The following is an 8139-nucleotide window of genomic DNA, read 5'->3' as shown; positions in this document are numbered from 1 at the left end:
CCTCCTAAAGAGGGAAAAAATGCCCCGGCAGTCCTAGTGTGTTCACACACATCACTACCACATGTATATGGTAACAGATTGAATGAGGCTATTTGTTGTAATTACGGCAAGTTCGGGGTGGTCCACACTTGGAGTGGCCGCCACTATCGGCAATTGATAGAGCAATTGAAGTGCGGCTCCAAAGGGGCGGCTGGGGTTACTTGAAGTCGGGAGTATTCGGACTCGACTACTACGACCTTGAGTTATACCCGTTTGGCGGTGCTTTGGATTGCGGTCATCCTTGTGTGGGAACAACATGCTAAGTAAGTGAAAAGCTTGGAAGTCTAAAATAACACCATGCTTTAAAAAAAAAAACCAAAACGAGCTGCAGTGCAGGAGGTGGCGGGCTGCATGACAGAGAAAAGAAGCAAAAGCACCATCTATCTGGAAAGCATGGCGGCCAGGAGGAAAGTGGCGCTAGATAGGGGGTTGCCAAGGGCGTGGGCACGGGAGGAGGAAAACGGCCATACAAGGGCGATTCTGGGGGGGCATTAAAGGATTGAGAAGAGCCTGTGAAGCCGGGATTGAGGAGCCGCCAAGGTCGATCAACAACAAGGACCAAGAGGGGCTGGCAGTGCTGAACAGAGGGCCTGCCATCAAAGCCCTGGTCTTTTGCAGAAGGAGGCCACCTGAGGCCATGTGCAGGTGACGAGGGAAGCCAAGGATCAAGTTGGCGGGCTACAAAAGCCACAAAGGGCTACCATAGAGGAAGTGGGCCATCAGAGGGGCGCCACACAGTCAGTTACAGGGCTGGCAAAAGCCGAGAGCAATCAAGTCGGTGCCCATCAAGGTGCAGAGGCCGCCACCTATAGGTGGAAGGGCTGCAGGCCATCAGTTCGTTTGCTGTGACATATGCCGAGGAAGGAGGAGCTGGCTTCGGGGATTGTGCCGAGACATCAAGTGAGTAAGGGGGGAGCTATTTGAAGAGGGCGCGCTGACCCGGGAGTAAGGAGGCCGCAAGGTTCGTCAAGGTAAGCGAAGCAAGAAGAGGAGGTTTCCAAAAGGTGTTGAAGGAAGGCCATACGTGTAGGGGCCGACCTCGGTCGTATATGTATATGTCCCATTAAAGACCATCCTAACTCTAATCAAAAGCTCATTATTCTGCCCATTCCATCTATTGTGTCTTGTCGTCTTCCTTTGTGCTCAAAGCTCGGGGCTTGTGTGTGAACCCTTGGAGTTTGTGTATAGAGAGAGAGAGAGAGAGAGAGAGAGAGAGAGATAGCATGTGTGAGTGCAAGAGAGAGCAAGAGATGGGAGGGAATGATTGCTGCTATGTTCTATTGCTTGAGGTGTGTGCTATGTGTTGAACTATTGGCGAGTTTGTGTTGTTAAGGTGCATATAGCCAGACGGGTGTAGTCGTGAATTGTGCAAATTATGAGCTTACTAGTAAAGCCATACAGAAAATATAGTGCGTGTGAGTCTATCCGAGTGGCTCGGGGTGCTGGATATCTGTTGGGCTATAGAGAGGCATCTAGTTTGTGTACTGTGTGTGTTCCCATTTCCCCCATCCCATCAGTGGTGCCCCCACTGAGGACCCGCTGATAGCTTTGAAGAAAACAATGCAGAGATCAACCGAAGGATACCATGGCAGCTCGAAGCTATGGCCCTATTTTCACAGGTGAGGAGGATCCAGTCGAATGGATTGCAGACTTTGAATTATACATGCTATTATTACGGATGCCTAATGAAGACAACAAGATGGACACTATTCCATTTGTCTTACGTGGCAAGGCGAAAGCATGGTTCGATACATTGTAGGGCAAGCCATGACATACATGGCCGGCTCTACGGACCAGTTTCTTACAACATTTTTGAAAGAAAGTATCACCTATGGATATGGACGCGAAGCTAAAAGCTCTCAGACAAGATGTAAGTGAAGAATTTACTGTTTTTCTTAATCGGTTTGAAGAATGTTGGGCAGAATTAGCCACATTAATGCAATTGGCTAATGACGACTATTTCAAGATGGACAAATTTATGTCATGCCTACATCCCAAGGTACGAGAAAAGGTGGATTTTGAAAGCCCCGAGAACTACAACGGTGATGTAGCAATTGCTCGAGCAAAGAGCAGGAAGACCAAGAAGAAGATCGAACAAGGTATGATGGGATATGAGCAGCCACCAAGCCCTCAAGGTGAGGTTCATGCAGAGGATCAAGAAAATCGTGGAGTGGTAGCTATTCCTCAACACTAGGTACATACTGTTCAATATTTATTGGAACAAATGGAAGAGCTTCGTTTGAGTGTGATGGGCAGAGGGCAGCAAAGAGCGGGTAGAGGAAGAGCTAGATAGTTGCCTGGCTTATAATTGCGGCGAAGAAGGTCACTACGCACCGGATTGCCCGCATCCACCAAGGGAAAGAGGAGGTATGTACCCACTATTCGGAAGAGGGAGAAGACAAGGGCAATTCAACTGGCAAAGAGATCAGCAGTCTGACAATCCTGTGCCTCCCGCTCCTCAAGGTAATGAGGAAGTTCAGCGTGTTAACATAATTGGAGTAGATGAGCAGGTAGTGGATGTTTTGGCCAACAAGAGAGAATGTGAAGGAAGAGAGACGGAGACAGAGCGGAAGACTAGAACTCGCAAAGGCAAAGGGAAAATCGGCGAAGATAGAGAGCAGACAAAGACAAGCAAAAGAAGAAGGAGACGCAAAATCAAGCAATCCGACTACCAACTTGGAAGGGGTCATACCGAATATGACTTGGTGAGTGATGTCAAGAACGAAAAAGCTAATATTACTTTCGGTCAGCTGCTTGCCTTAAATCCTAAATTGTGATGTCAGTGGTCTACTAGTGCTAGCACCAGGCTTCCACGGGACAAAACAAGAGTACATACTGTGGGGAATCTAGTATTGAGGGTTGGGAGTCCAGCGGATGTGCTTCCACTTATTGATCCTCTTATTGAAAAGAAGATGCAGGTACATGCATACATCGATGGAGGGGCCCAAGTGTGTGTCATGACCAAATCCGCCATGAAGGATGCAGGAGTTAAAGCAGTGGTAAGATCTAGTGTGCGAATGAGGATGGCCAACCATACCAAGGCCAGATGTTTGGGCATAGCACAGGATGTGAAGGTAAAGGTTATGGGTGTTGAATGCCTTATTGATTTTTTTGTTATGAAAGCTGGCGACAATGCTTACCCTATCATATTGGGTAGACCATGGCTTCTTGCAATGGGGGCCAAGCAGGATTGGGAAAATGGGTATTTACTTTATTTGATAAAGAGAATGATAGACAGGTGATGCTTGATCTACGGACGAGGGAGAGTTGCTCTCATCCCATGGCAAAGGATGAGGGAGATGATTCTACAACAAGCTATGAATACGAAATAGAGTCAACCTATGATGAAGGCTACACAGATACAGAAGAGGGAAAGAGTGATGATGATCTCCTCCATGTTGATGCTGATCTCTTTGGGGTTACTGTCGATAACTCTATTCCAAAAGAAGGTATGCAAGCTCAAGTTTCCCCTATTGATGCCCAAGAGGTAAGAGGTATGTTAGGAGAAGACTTAACAAAGCAAGAGAAGGAAAGTTATGCGCAACTCTGTGCATCCTATCCTAATTTGTTTGCCACTGAGTATAAAGATTTGCGAGGTGCCAAGGAAGTCGAACACAGGATCATACTCAAAGAGGGGCATAAAGCAAAGGCGCAAAAGCTAAGGAGGTTAGGAGAAATTCAGTAGGAAGCTCTCTGGCAGGAAATCAACAAGCTATTGGACGCATGTATTATCTATCCCGTCAAAGAATCTGAATGGGTCTCCCCGGTTGTCATAACACCTAAGAAGAACGGCAAATGGCAAGTGTGTGTAGATTATAAGCCTTTAAATGCTGCAACCAAGCGAAACTATTATCCTTTACCCTTTCAGGATGAAATTTTAAATCAAGTTGCAGGTCACAAAAGGTACTCTATTATGGACGGCTTCTCTGGATACTTCCAGATAGGCATTGCACTTGAAGACCAGTTGAAAACCACTTTCATTTCGCCATGGGGCTGTTTTGCTTACCGCAGAACGCCCTTCAACTTGGTGAATGCTTATGCAACTTTTCAAGATTGGATAAATAAAGTGTTTGGTCCTGTTAGGAAATAAGACGTAGCTAAATAGATAATTGAGTAGATTACTTAATTAAGAAAGACAGATTTACATACACGAGATTATAGAGTAGAGAGAGAGAGAGAGAGTACACACGATATACGTGGTTCACCCAATGTGGGCTACGTCCACGGGAAAGCAGCCACTCAATGGCTTTAGTACTTCAAAACAAGAAGTAATTTACAAAGGGATTATACCCTTAATGGAGCTCCCGCCTTGCTTCACTCTCACCACCTCACACTCACCTTGTTGCATCAACTTCACACTATGAAATGTGTGTAGAAATGACCTCCTTTTATAGGCCAAAAGGGCTGCCCTCTCTTATGAGAGACAGCCATGTGTAGCCGCCCTTGTGGGAATAAGTCCAAATAGGACCCTCCAATCCACCCATGTGTGGCCGCCCTTGAGAAGACAAGTCCGCTTTTGAATTCGGCCACCGGCCATTGAATTCGGCCACCGGCCACCGGCCATTGACTTCCGACCACCGGCCACCGGCCATTGACTTCCGACCACCGGCCATCGGCCATTGACTACCGGCCACCGGCCAACCGAGCGGTTGTTTTCTGACCACTTTCCGGCCGCCGTCCGGCCATAATATTCCGGCGAAAAAAAAAAGTCTCGGGGGCCTCCGCCCCCGAGGCCTTTAAAGTTGCCCCTGATTCTTGTCCGTGAAAATTTTGGTTTCCGGTGAGTGATTTTCCTTCACCCACGATGGCTTCTCCTCATAATGGGGGCCTTACAAATGTGCGCTTTTACCACTGAAAATTACAAGGGTAAATCGGGCTCCATACTTAACAGGTCCCTATCTTGGTAAGTTTATCAGAGTTTTCATGGATGACATAGGGTGTTACAGCTCTAGGAATGATCATTTTTCAAAGTTAGAGTTATGTTTTCATCGACTGGACAAAGCGGGTGGTCAATTGAATCCCAAAAAGTGTAAGTTAGCTCAACCTCGAGCTCACTTGCCAGGGCATGTGGTCTCATAGAATAGTATCGAAGCGGATCCGGACAAGGTAAAGGCTCTTGTGTTGATGGAGCCTCCCAAAAGTGCTACAAGTTTGGCATCATTTGTGCATAAATTGAAGTACCTCTCTCGATTCTTTTGGATGCTTTCATAGTATGTATACCCCCTTCAAAAAATGAGTCAACAGGTTCATGGCTTTCAATGGAATGAAGACACACAGGCAGATTTTGACAGGGTTAAATAAATCTTAGGTCAATTGCCTACTGTTTGTCCTCCCAACCGCGAGGATGATTTTTATGTTGCTATGACAGTGGGTACAGTTGCAATTGGCGCAGTCCTACTACAAAAGGTAGGGCGGTGCTACAAACCCGTCTTCTTTGAGAGTCGAGTCATCAGTCTAGGGGAGATGTCTTACATAGAGGTTGAGCAGTGGGTGATGGCACTAGTGTTTGCTTGCAGGAAGTTCAAAAGTGAATTTAAATGCTCGCAAATTTTATGTGCTTACCTCTAACAATTTATTACCTGAAGTGGTGCTTCACCTACGACTAGGGAGGCGCATTATGAAGTGGGTGCTAGACCTACAGGAGTTTGATTTTGAGTTTAAAATTGATCACACTTGCAGGTCACATCATGCAGACATGCTGGTAAATAATGGTGTAGATTTGCGAGTGTATCCCAGGGTGGTTCGAGAAGAGGCAAACGATGAACCGGATCTAAAAGAAGCTTTTATTATGTGGTTCGATGGTGCTTATAGGAGGGTTGTCCAAAAAGCAGGAGGCGGAGTCGTTATACAGAATCCACAAGGTAACACTATTTTTTCAAAAGCTTATCATTTGGAGGATGTGCATACAAACAACGAGGCAGAGTACTTGGCTATCCACTTGGGCCTTAAGCAGTGTATTGAATTTGGGATATCCAGACTCATAGTGAAGGGAGATGCTCTTTTGGTTATCAAACAACTCTTAGGGCAATGGCAGGTGAAGAGGGATTCTCTCAAGCATTGGTTTTTTTCTATTAAAAAGTTATTGAAGTTTTTTGAAGTGGTGCAATTCAAGCATGTTAGGAGGGAGCAAAATCAAGAAGCTGACCAGTTAGCCAGTAGCCGAGTACAGATGCACGTGGCAGGTCTATATGTGACACCGGCTAGCTATGCAGGTAGGGAAACACTGAAAGATGTTGATGATTTCTTGAGCACAGGTCAAGGATGTCCAAGCTACAGAGAAAAAGGGTTACCCAAAAGGCTAGCAGATTCACTTTGATAGGTGAAGACCTTATGGTATACGGCCATGATGGAGTATTGAGGAGAGTTCGCTACAAGGAGGAGATCGGCATGGTCTTGACACAATGACATGAAGAAATCGGGCATCAAGGTAAAGATCAAGTACTCTTTTGCATTCTCAGAGCAGGTTTTTGGTGGCCATCTCTTGTACGAGATGTTCCTTATTGGTGTAAGACGTGTCACGAATGTCAAGTTATGGGTGAGCAGTGTTTAGTAGCAGAGTCACAAGGGGCTATTTTTGCCCAAAATGCATTCGAAAAGTGGGGATTGGACGCTATTGGCGTGCTTCCCAAGTCTACAAGTGGAAAAAAGAACATCTTGGTAGCTATCGACTACCTCACTAGGTGGGTAGAAGCCAAAGTAGTCAAGGAGGTAAATGCTTTTTCAGTTGCTTAGTTTGTATTTGATTCTGTCTGCTGTCGGTTTGGAGTGCCATGGGTTTTGATATCAGATAGAGGACAGGGATTCCACAGCAAGCTAGTACGTGCTTTGGTAGAGAAGATGGGAATTCAACACAGATTCTCATCTCCCTATCACCCACAGTGTAACGGTTTGGTTAAAAGTGCAAATGGTCAGATAATTAAAATGATCACTAAGTATATTTATAAACAGGTGGAAGATTGGGAGGGGAATCTTGATAAATGCTTATGGGCCTACCGAACTTCTTATAAAGTGGCCACCAATTTCACTCCCTACGAATTGGTGTTTGGCAAAGAAGCAGTCTTACATGTACACATCCAATTAGGTGCATTAAAAGGTTTATGGCGAGTTAATGTGAACTAGCAAGATGTTTTGCAGGATAGAATCACATACTTGGAGACTTTGAAGATGGATCGAGTGGCTGCAACAGATTTCTATGTGCAACAGAGAGAGAAACGTGTGGCGAAGTTCAACCAAAGATTACCAAAGAAGGAGCTGCAAGAAGGTGATTTGGTCATGAAGTATGAGAGCTACCTTGATTTCATGTTCCAAAAAAAGTTCACGAAGAAGTGGATTGGGCCCTATAAAATTTCCAAAGCTTTCCCTAATGGTACTTATCAGTTAGAGCGGTCCAATGGTAGGCTCCTTCGACACAGGGTAAATGGAGTTTGTCTCAAGTTCTGTTTCGACAGAGCTCTCACGCCAGATGTTCATCAGGTTCTTATTGAAGGGGTTGGGCATCCCACTTAAGGGTGCACTCCAAGATAGCAAAAAGACATGAATAAAACTTTGTACATATGACTTTATTTCATCTTTGCATAGTGTTAGCAGGTTTACAGTTTCAAAGAATAAGTGGGTTGGGCAATGATGGTGCGACAAAGTTATGTCGGTCTAGTAGAATGGTTCTTGCATTGGTATGGAGTCATGTAGATACAGGTCGAGGCGGTGAAGTCAATACCAGATGCTGGTAGCGGCAAGCTTGATCATGATGTGTATGCCAGATGTGGCAATTAGTAGGTCAGGCATTGGTTTTTAATCTCTAATAATTAAAATGCTCGCAGATGTAGGGAATTTACTCTCTGGCTACTCTCTGGTCCCATTATTTGGCCACGGGGTTCTTTTCAGAGGACTGTTTCAAGGATTGAAGATTGAATGAGGCTATTTGTCGTAATTACGGCAAGTTCGGGGTGGTCCACACTTGGAGTGGCCACCACTATCGGCAAATGACAGAGCAATTGAAGTGCGGCTCCAAAGGGGCGGCTAGGGCTACTTGAAGCCGGGAGTATTCGGACTCGACTACTACGACCTTGAGTTATACCCGTTTGGCGGTGCTTTGGATTGCGG

The 8139-nt window shown here is 45.6% G+C and overlaps 1 pseudogene; it reads left to right on the top strand.

Moving 5' to 3' along the window:
• Positions 1 to 2005: 2005 nt before the first annotated feature.
• On the top strand, positions 2006 to 6191 carry LOC147447228 (uncharacterized; annotated as a pseudogene).
• Positions 6192 to 8139: the final 1948 nt, after the last annotated feature.

The sequence above is a fragment of the Adiantum capillus-veneris genome, chromosome 11, assembly GCF_014529385.1.
Source record: "Adiantum capillus-veneris isolate H3 chromosome 11, ASM1452938v2, whole genome shotgun sequence".
Taxonomy (NCBI): Eukaryota; Viridiplantae; Streptophyta; class Polypodiopsida; order Polypodiales; family Pteridaceae; genus Adiantum; species Adiantum capillus-veneris.
This window is presented reverse-complemented; position numbering and strand designations above follow the sequence as displayed.